Source organism: Silurus meridionalis, chromosome 2 (assembly GCF_014805685.1).
Source record: "Silurus meridionalis isolate SWU-2019-XX chromosome 2, ASM1480568v1, whole genome shotgun sequence".
Lineage (NCBI taxonomy): Eukaryota > Metazoa > Chordata > Actinopteri > Siluriformes > Siluridae > Silurus > Silurus meridionalis.
Window position 1 is genome coordinate 24,704,846 of NC_060885.1, and position 11,544 is coordinate 24,716,389.

The 11,544-nt window shown below is 40.3% G+C and overlaps 1 pseudogene; it reads left to right on the plus strand.

The window, feature by feature from the left end:
* The first annotated feature begins 261 nt into the window (after nt 1–261).
* Nucleotides 262–1,898, plus strand: LOC124403110 (annotated as a pseudogene).
* The last annotated feature ends 9,646 nt before the right edge of the window (nt 1,899–11,544 follow it).

Consider the following 11,544-nt stretch of genomic DNA (forward strand, 5'->3'; position numbering starts at 1 on the left):
TTAAAGCAGAACCAGGAGCAAAAAATTGGGAGTATGCGCACTCTCTATGAAAAAATCAACAATGGATTAGATCCTAAAATCTGTTATTTAACCAAAAATTTAGAACCCGCAATATATAGGTGTACACACACTAAAACAATCAACACTACGCATATGAGTTATACCGAATATAAATTTGATATAACTTCATATGTACCTCATAACAATCAACATGAAGCCTTTGTCTGGACTAGCCGGAGAGAAGGCATGTATTATGGGAAAATGTGTCAATGACCCAGATAATTACACCGGGCCACAGAATTGCTCATGGATAATGAAACATTGTTTTAATTTAACCACTTGTGGATATAGCAAACCAAAGGAATGTCCAAAACTATATCCTATTCCTCCTGGTGGACTGATTAAAGGGAATATTAACAAGACATTATTTCATGATGTGAATCTAGTGATGACACATGTATCATACAATATTTCCAACATCCTATCTGCTTATATCAATCACTGTGATTACAATGATAAGACCTATGCATGGCTACAGTCACGAATCGATGATTTAATTTATGACTACAAAAACAGACTTGCCGTGCAAATCTCACCTGCACGCTCAAAACGAGACCTGCTCGGAAACATAGCAGGTCTCTTCGGCTCAGTTAATTCCATTGCTAACAACTACAAAATTACCAAACAATCACAATTCTCAACATGGTTTGCGAACCAGGTGGCCACTGGTTTTCAACATATCACAAATAGCAATGAAAATATCATAAAAGCGGTTCGATCCGAAGCGCAGGCGCTTCTGCGATCAGCCACACATTATTCAATCAAACCCGTACCATTGAACGTGACTTAGCCTGTAGGACATATGCACAAGATCTATTCACTGCTGCTAGACAAGAAATCCTAGATCTTCGCCTGTACAAAACGCCTAGACATGTTTTGAATGACCTCATAGACATCTTAGATCTACATAGGTGGTATGAATCAGGAAAAATGAAAAATGTAAGATATTCTGAGTTACTATCCACCATAATGATGTTTACAGGAAATGAATGTAATGGATGTATTGGATTTTTCGTCAGTTTTCCTTTGATACACCCAGATCAGGTTTTCCAAATTCCACTACCATACGCTCGATTGGCGTGGTAGTGAAGGATCAGGTAATTAAATGGGATCACCTCACTGGATACATGACACAAAAGGGTACTGAGACCTTGTTTACCAGTCGCACATGTTGCCATGAAACACACAATTATGTTATCTGTACATGTAACACTTTGCAACCTTTCTCTCCCAACAACACCAAACTTATTAATGTTCAGTCACTGCATGGTTATTCTGATGTTGTCCAGGTGTCTCACACACAGTGGTGCGTTGTCAGTGAAATGAATTCCTTTACCTACGGAGGACTGACCTGCTCTGCTAATCACTCGTTCTGTTTGGAAGTGACAGAGGACCTTTCAATGGGCCAAGTCAACATTTTAGGAAGAATGCCAATGGACACAGAGACCTCACCATGGTGGGATGACACTTTCTATGAGCAAGGCACCCAAGCTGTGGTTGACGCGATGGACCTGACACAAAGACTGATCCTGCAAACTGAATACCACCTAAACCAAGCACAGGTTGAAACCAACCTGGCACGACAGACGGCACAACTTTTATCCAGTTCATCCACTCGGTCAGGCACAGTACACCTACACCTGGTGGGACTGGATGTTCCGGGGATGTGCCATTGGCAGTGCCCTGATCTTCACCTTCACCATGCTCCAGTGCTGTTACTTCAGACACCTCATACGATCTACACAAGAATCCACACACGCTGCCCTTGCCCTCAGCCCACTGCAGATACCCGTGTTCCAAAGACTCTAAAAAATAAATAAATAAATAAAAAAATTGCTTTGTCTGACCCGCAGGTACCCTATTCAAATTCGCCCACGGGCCAAGTGGAAACTGTAAGACTTTTGCTTGATCCTGACCAAAAGGTACTGTATGTATTTTTATAGCATGCCTTCATCAAACAAATCGCGGCAACGCTGTTGTTTAAAAAACCCTTCAAAAACACGTGCATGCACATTCTCATTTATTAACGCACATCATGTACATAAAGAAATTTTAAGCACGTTAATATATTGCCGCCATTTTGATTTTCGTTTATCTCGATCATCGGTTACCTCTGTAAGACTTTTGCTTGATCCTGACCAAAGGTCCCCGAGAACACAGCATGGATGCCCGAGAGGTGTGGGCCAGGATGTGGGCCTAACACGTTTTCCTCCAGGACTCACGGCAGGGGACTAAAGACCCGCAACCCCCTTCGAGAACCAGAACGTTTCCTGGAATACAGTAGGCTCCCCGGAGAGCTACCCTTGGTCTTGACCACCACATCTCCATACAAATGGTGGATCTGCAGACAAGTGTCTGACCCTCTTCCCCTACTTTTCCTGTTACATCCTCAACACAGAACATTCTACAGCACACCGGATGATTATGTGTAAGAAAGGTCATATCACATGTAAATAACGACAGAAAATGTTCATGTTTCATTTCTTTACAAAGGTTTATCGCGACTGGTACACAGGTCCCATTCCCACAGCAATAGAACAAATAATAAAAAAAGGTTTTAATAAAGTTAAAGAAAACATAACTCTATACAAGGGGCGTGCCCCACTACAGATGTATACAGGCGAGGTGCCTCCCACAGGTCTGTAAGAACCAATCAATGCAAACTTCCATGACTAAATAATGTTTACATAATGCTTACTCTATCTGGGTATTTAAGGAGAACTGACCAACAATTCAGGGAATCTGTAAACAGATATCCCGCACGATTACTGTGTGTCGTTTTGTACCAGGTATGAAAGGTTTTATATTTCCTGTTTAAATGTAAATACTATTGGTTTGTATTTATGTTATATTTTAATTGAACTATAAATTGGCTTTGAATTGTGATTTTCTTACCTGGTTAATAAATTGTTATGTTTGATTTTATTCTGTGTTGCTCGGTAAATGTTGACACTGCAAGTAATAACGTTGCATCCGCAGTTACCGTAAGGACTGGAAATCAGGCTAGGATCGGCCTAAATCCCAGTTAGATAGTGAATAATACATCAACTGAGGATTTTAGAGATACGACTAGCACTTGGCGTTAGTTTAAGTGTACTTAGAAGCGTGGAGGCTAACAATATGTATTTCCGTTTAGAGTAACATTTCTAATCACTCTAAATAGGGTCAGCCTCAACCTCTGATTATTTCAATATTATTCTATTCATTATCTGTGGTTAGAAATAATTATTGTAATAATTAAGTGTCACCTCTAAGGGGACTAAATAAAGTATGTTTAAAGTTGAGCACACAGAGAGCGGCCGCAAGCATATAGTCCAACCTCTGGCAGCGACCAATACTGATTCGCTTATGACCGTTGACCAGTATGTTAATTATAGGGCCCATACTAGGATCTTGTGCGACTGTGTGAACCGAATGAACGAGTGTAATGCCAGAGCTTAATCAGAATAACTAGACAAACATCCATCAAAATTATATTATTAGTAAAATAACAACCTATGCAAATATTTATTGTTTTATCTAAATGGAGTCAGATAAGAGGTCAATAACAAAAATGAAGTAATATATTAATCCAAATCTTATTATCTAATGTGAAAGGAAAGATTAGAACGCGCGAGAATCCTTCGCCACGCCTCTGGAAACCGCCGTTGGACCAGTGGGTGGTTCCCCGCCCTACACCTCGATGCTTTTTGGCAACCCCTAGGACATCGACATAACCGGGTTCCACTGTACATGCATGTCTTCCCTCACCACATCCACAAACCTCCTCCTTGGCCTGGCGGCTCGATCGTCAGCATTCTCCTACCGATATACCCCATGTCCCTCCACTGCACATGTCCAAACTATCTCAATCTAGCCTCCCTCACCTTGTCTCCAAAACGTCCGACATGGGCTGTCCCTCTAATAAAATAATTTCTAATCCTGTCCATCTTATATATAATTATAATTTCAGCATCTCTAGCTCCACCCCCTGTTTTTTAGTCAATGCCACTGTCTCTAAACCATACATCACAGGTCTCACCACTGTCCTATAAACCTTCCCTTTCACTCTTGCTGATACCCTTCTATCACAAATCACCCCTGCTCTTCTCCACCCACTTCACCCTGCCTGCACTCTTTTCTTCACTTCTATAACACACTCTTCATTACTTTTCATTGTTGACCGCAGGTACCTGAACTGCTCCACCTTCACCACCTCTTTTCCTTGCAACCACACGTCTTACTCCTGCTGACTTTCATTCCCCTTCTCTACAACTTGTACCTCCACCTCTCCAAGCTCTTCTCAACCTGCTCCCTACTCTCACCACAAATAACAATATCATCTGCAAACATCATAGTACATGGAGACTCCTAATAATGATAGTTACATATACAGTTCTCATTAGTGCAAGTTAATAACCAGAAAAACATAACCGGGACCCGAGTGAAGAGAGTGGACAGTTTCCGATACCTAGGTGTTTACATCACACAGGACCTGTCTTGGTCCTGTCACATCAACACCTTGGTGAAGAAGGCCCGGCAGCATCTGTACAATCTGAAACGCTTAAGGGAATACCCTTTTAGGTGCAAAGGACCTTTTACACTTGCACCATTGACAGCGTTCTTATGGGTAGCATCACTTTCTGGTTCGGGAACAGCACCATGGAGGACAGGCGAGCCCTCCAGAGAGTGGTGCGTTCAGCTGAACGTACCATCCACACCGAGCTCCCTAGCCTGCAGGACATCTACAGCACGCGGTGCCAGACCAGGGCCAGGAAGATTGTGAAGGACCTTAGCCATCCCAACAATGGACTCTTTTGTCTGTTGCCTTTTTTTGTCTGTTGCCTTGAAAGCAAACAAAGAGAGAATGAGGAGGAGCTTCTTCCCATAGGCCATTCAGTTTCAACCAGAAACACCCAGGCTCTAGTTCTAGACCTCTCTCTCTGTCTTCACTTTATTCCATCACTGCACAATTATTTCTGCACAGCTTTTTTTGCACTACTGTATGACACCTTAACTCTGGGCTGTCACTTCGACTCTGAACTGTACAGCACAGTGTCACTTTATACCACACTATACTGCACATGGACCCTTTAAGGACAATCAAAATTAATCACTTTAATTTGTACTCTGTCAATATCTGCCATACTCATTCATGTATTTACATATATCTTTCTATACTTTATACTTATTTATTTATTTACTTTTCCCCTTATATTCTATTTCTTTTTTCATGTTTAAATGTTGGACAGTAAAAAGCAGTATAAAGAATTTCACTGCATGTCATATTCTGTATGTATGTGTATGTGACAAATAAAATTTTAATTTGGATTTGATTTGGAAAAAGTCTCAGTAGTTGTGTTTAAGAAGTTTATTGTGAGTTATTCATCAGACAACTTTGTCACAAGCCTTCTGCAACTCCAATTTGTTATCCCTATCTTTATAGCAAAAATTTTGCTATTGCTAAATCTACTACACTTGAATAGATTTGAATTTTTGTGGAAGTGTAGAGTAAGAAATGTAGCAAGCTTGGGTAAGTACATGTGATTCTGAATCCATAAACTGTGTAATAAACTTTCTACAATCTATCAGAGGAAGAACAACTGGAAAGAAATGTAACCTGGGTAAAGGTTAAAATAGTGATGATGCTGCCCATTTGGTATTAGAGCATCTTTTACTTCAATTTCTATATTGGGATGTTTAGTACAAGCAAATAAAGTAAGACACACACATAATGTGCATAATGTGTAAATGATACATGATGCAAGGTTACTTATGCTCCACCAGAAAAGCATGCATAAAGAATCAGACACTGACTGGAAAAAGAATCTTGAGGCTCACAGTAATTTCTCAAAGCTTCAGGATAATGAGAGTACAGGCTTTCTGCTATGACCTACATCTACTTATATAAGAGTCTTGTGAACATTAATTGAGGTTGTGGTTCAGTAGTGCTAATGCAGTTTGCTACATATAGCACATAGTTTGTCAGAACCTAGGGTGAGATGTTAACTCTGTTGTTAAGATACTAAAAGCTTTACATTCTTCAACCTTTCCTGTTTACTCACTAGCATGAGAGAAGCCCAAATGAAAAAAAAGATTAAATGCAGATTAGCAAAAGCAATCAGTATAATTTTGTTGCTATTGTTTCACTACTTAATATATTGATCTTCTTCTTCTTTTGACTTCTCCCATTAGGGATCGCCTCAGCGGATCATCGTCTCCATTCCCCCTGTCCTCTACATCTGCCTTTTCAAACCAACTTCCTGGATGTCTTCCCTCACCACATCCATTAACCTTCTCCTTGACCTTCCTCTTTTCCTGCTTCCTGGTGGCTCCATCCTCAGCATTCTTCTATCGATATACCCCATGTCCCTCCTCTGCACATGTCCAAACCATCTCAAACGCGCCTCTCTCACTTTGTCCCCAAAACGTCCTACATGCTGTGTCCCTCTAATAAACTTGTTTCTAATCCTGTCCATCCTCGTCACTCCCAATGAAAACCTCAACATCTTTAGCTCTGCTACTTCCAGCTCCACCTCCTGTCTTTTAGTCAATGCCACTGTCTTTAAACAATACAACATAGCAGGTCTCACCACAGTCCTATAAACTGTCCCCTCCACTCTTGCAGATAATCTTCTATCACAAATCACTCCTGGCACTCTTATTCACCCACTCCACCCTGCCTGAACTCTTTTCTTCATTTCTCTAACACACTCTCCATTCCATTGCACTGTTGATCTCATGTACCTAAACTCATCCACCGTCTCCACCTCTTCTCCCTGCAACCGCACCACTCCACTGCCCTCCCTCTCATTCACACACATGTACTCTGTCTTACTCCTACTGACTTTCATTCCCCTTCTCTCCAGTGCATACCTCTACCTCTCCAGGCTCTTCTCAACCTGCTCCCTACTCTCACCACAAATGACAATACCATCTGCAAACGCCAAAGTCCACGGCAACTCCTGTCTGACCTCCTCCGCCAACCTGACCATCATACAATACCACAATTCCTTTCTCTGCACCCTGTCGTACACTTTATCTAAATCCACAAACACACAATGCAGCTCCTTCTGACGTTTTCTATACTTCTCCATCAACATTCTCAAAGCAAATATTGCATCTGTAGTGTTAAAAATCTGTGCCAACACACTCCTTCTCCATTCCTCAGGCATCATCTTACCTTCAAAAATCTTGTTTAACAATTTAATTAAAAACTCCACTGCCATCTCTCCTAAACATCTCCATGCTTCTACCGATGACATCTGCTCCTACCAACTTTCTACTCTTCATCCTCCTATTTGCTGCTCTCACTTCCTCCTTACTGATCCTATCCACTTCCTGGATCTCCACCATCCAACACATCATCCAACCTTCACACTCTCTCATATTCCTCATTCAACAGCTGCTCAAAATACTCGCTCCATCTTCTCAACACACTTTCCTCACTAGTCAACACATTTCCATCTTCATCCTTTATTGCTCTTACTTAAAGCATATCCTTCCCAGCTCTGTCCCTTTGCCTGGCCAATCGGTATTAATCCTTTTCTCCTTCTTTAGTGCCCAACTTCTTATACGGCTCCTCATACTTTTCTCATCTCCCAATCCTGTTTCACCAACCACTTTTTCCCTTTGCTTTCCTGTACTTGTTCATTCCACCCCTATGTCTCTTTGTCTTCCTTTCTATTTCCAGATGTCACACCAGGTACCTTTCTAGCTGTTTTACTTATCACTTCTGCAGTAGTTGCCCAATCATTCAGCACCTCTTCACCACTGAGCCCCTGTCTGACCTCCTCCCTGAATCTTGCATTACAGTCTTCCTCCTTTAGTTTCCACCATCTTATTCTTCTTTCAGTCCTCACACTCCTCTTCTTCTTCACCTCCAAATCCATCCTACAAACCACCATCCGATGCTGTCTAGCTACACTGTCTAGCTACACTGCAAACACCTTACAGTCTCTAATCTCCTTCAGGTTGCATCTTCTACATAGAACATAGTCCACATGTGTGCACATTCCTTCACTCTTTTATGTCCCTCTATACTCCTAGTTCTTCTCCAAATAAATATACACCACTGCCATTTTCATCCTTTTAGCAAAATCTACCACCTTCTGCCCTTCCACATTCCTCTCCTTAAAGCCATACCTACCCATCACCTCTTTATCATCTCTGTTCCCTACACCTACATGGCCATTGAAATCTGCCTCAATCACCAATCTTTCTTTCCTAGGTACACTCTCCACCATTTCATCTTACTCACTCTGGAGTTCTTCCTTCTCCTCCATCTCACAACCCACTTGTGGAACATGAGCACTGATGACATTTATCATGACCCCTTCTGCTTCCAGCTTCATGTTCATCACTCTATCAGAAACTCTCTTTACCTCCACTACACTCTTACTAAACTCTCCTTAAGGATTACCCAGCCATTGGTAACCTGGGCCTCGACTAATCTGGTGCACTGGCTTGTGAAACCCTAATGGCTTGGTTGTATTTGGCATGATACATTTTGCAAAATTTAGCTTCTAAGCCTTATTCTAATATATGCTGATCAGGCATAATATTATGACCACCTGCCTAATATTGTGTTGGTCCCGCTTATGCTGCCAAAATAGTTTTGACCCATCGTGCATTAACAGCAATAACTTCTACAGCAAATTGAGCTACAGGAGCTCGTCTGTTGGATTGAACCACACAGGCCAGCCTTCACTCCCCACATGCATCAATGAGCCTTGGCCACCCATGACCATGTTGCCACTACTGTTCCTGTCTTGGACCACTTTTGGTAGATACAGACCACCGCAGACTGGAAACACCCCACAAGAGCTGCAGTTTTGGAGATACTCTGACCCAGTCGTCTAGACATCAGAATTTGGCCCATGTCAAATTTGCTGAAATCCTTATGCTTACCCATATTTCCTGCTTCTAACACATCAACATTGAGGACAAAATTTTCACTTGCTGCCTAATATATCCTACCCTCTAACAGGTGCCATGATAAAGAGATAATCAGTGTCATTCACTCACCACGCATAATGTTATAATGTCTTAATTTTATGCTTAGTCAGTATAAATAACTGTTTCAAAGTGATTATTACTAGTTTTTTTTTTCTTTTCATAAATATTATATAATGCATAAATCAACAGTTCTGTATTTGAACACTTGTCACAAAACAGTTCACCTCATGATGGGACTGTTATGAATTAACATTCTGTGTTAAGGATGAGGACAGATTCCATATTGAGTCTGGTCTCTCTAAAGGTTTCTTCCAAATGCCATCTCAGGGAGTTTTTTCTTGCCACAGTCACCACTGGCTCACTCATTAGGGATAAACTTACACTGGACCCAATGTTGCTTTCTCCAGCACAATGACATTTATTAACAATTACATATTCCAGTGCCACTTGCATGTTCTTTAAAATGATATCTGAAATGATATAAGTCCAGATTTTACATTGGCTTTGTTTGCATGTTCTGGTCTTACAAGAGCACTAGCATCTTTTCAATAGTTGTCTTTTATTCAATGTATGTTGGTGGCTAAGTGGATGATTGTGAGCAAATAGAAGTCCATCTCATCACATAGCTTTCAAACATGACTGACTAAGGATTTGATTTTTCAAAACTGGTGCATCCATAAAAAAATTACAGGACCTACCTGGGGGAAAATAGGGTTTTATTGTTGTGTGTATGTGTGTATGTGATAATTAGCAGCCCTAAGAATTTAGCCCAATGCAATGATCTTGAGCTCTCTGTGCTGGTGGTGCAGTCTCCATGCTTTGTAAGCTGTTATCTGTAATTATCAGTAAACCTTTAGAAGAGCACTAATATTAATAAGCATAAGAATGAGACCTTGAAGTAATGTTTTGAAGCTCTGACTGTTTTATTAATGCTTTGTTATTAACAATGGAATTTTTATTGTCTTTAAGAACAAATGCATCTCTGAAGTAACATATTGCCTTAATTAAATGGTTTATTATTTTTTAATTTTCTTGCTTGGATGGAAAATGGTATTGAGCTGGGTTTTTAACAGGATCACTGTAGACAGGATGGCTTTAAGCGTTTATAACAAGTTGACTTCTCGTGTATTGATCATTGAATGTAATCAATAGGTTTCAGAAGGGATTAGCAGTCCTCTATAGCTCCCTCTTATATAATGCAGTCATCAGTGAGGTCAATGAACATTATTGTGCGTGATTAACAATGTACATTTTATTACTGGATTATGGTGCTTGCTACAGAAAACGGTGGATTTCTAAAGTCATCTCTCAGCTGAGCCTGCTATAAAAAACAAACCTCTGTCTCACTCCAGCTCCCTGGTTTTGATCTATTGTTAAGTCCTTGCCTTTCTTTCATACCTTACTTCCTAACCCTGCTTTTACCATCATTTGCATGGTTCCTTCCCTTTCTAGCAGATTTAAAAGAAAGAAAATGACCGTGCTTTATGGGAAAAAAACAAACCACTAACCAGCAATCTGCATTCATTCCACTGCTAAATCAACATGTTGGAAATGTTGGAAGCATTTTAGAATGCATTGCACCATAAACACTTATTCCCCTCCTTGACAAACATTTTATTTATCATTTTCATGCAGGCCGTATAAAATGCAAATCCAGGTGACATTAGATGCAACCCTACTTCATACAGCACTGTGTTTGGAAATCTAGATTAATGTAGATGGCACTTAGACACTGTTGCTAGGCTACACTCCACGCAGAGCTGAGGGCCAAATTTTTTTTTTTCAAAATAGTGAGAAATATCTATCTGCATTTTTGTGTTAAAGGGGGTAAAGTTCACGTCGCTGCTGTGGCAGTTTCTCAAAGCAATGATTAGAAAATTGCCTTGGAAAGAAGAAAATGTATTTAAGGACTGCATTAAACTATATAGAAGCTGCATACAGCATATGCTATTTTTAGCACCGTTAAGGTTGCTAGTTAAACCGTTGGCTAAGTTTCTTTTTGTTGGATAGATAATAATCTGGGGATTTGTTTAGGTGTATAAATATATATTAGGGGTGTAGCGGTACACGTATTCATACCAAAGTTTACCGGTACAGGGTTTTCGGGTTAGGTGCATGTTTATCAACTGCAATCTTTTTTTACATGCAGAACATAGTTAAAATCTGAGTTCCCTCAGAAACATCAGTGGTGGACCGCTTGTTTGTTTTGTTTTGCATTGCACTTTAAGCGCATTTTTAAACTATCATTATTAAACTTGAAAACATACACAAGAATGGCAGGGGTATAAAATTAAACTAGAGTTAGCACAGGCTACTTACTTAGTGCCAGAAAAATACGATTTGTAGTGTTGCACATGTGTGAAATTATGCCACTTCCTGCCTTTGGCAATGCTAGCGATATGGATCCTGACAATTCTGTATATCGAGGGAGTGAATGAATGATGGATAACGGGACTGAAGACATTTGTTTAAGTTTGCTAAAATAAGTAGGACAATAAAGTGGAACATATCTTTAGAAAATGTTATATTACACACACACACACACAC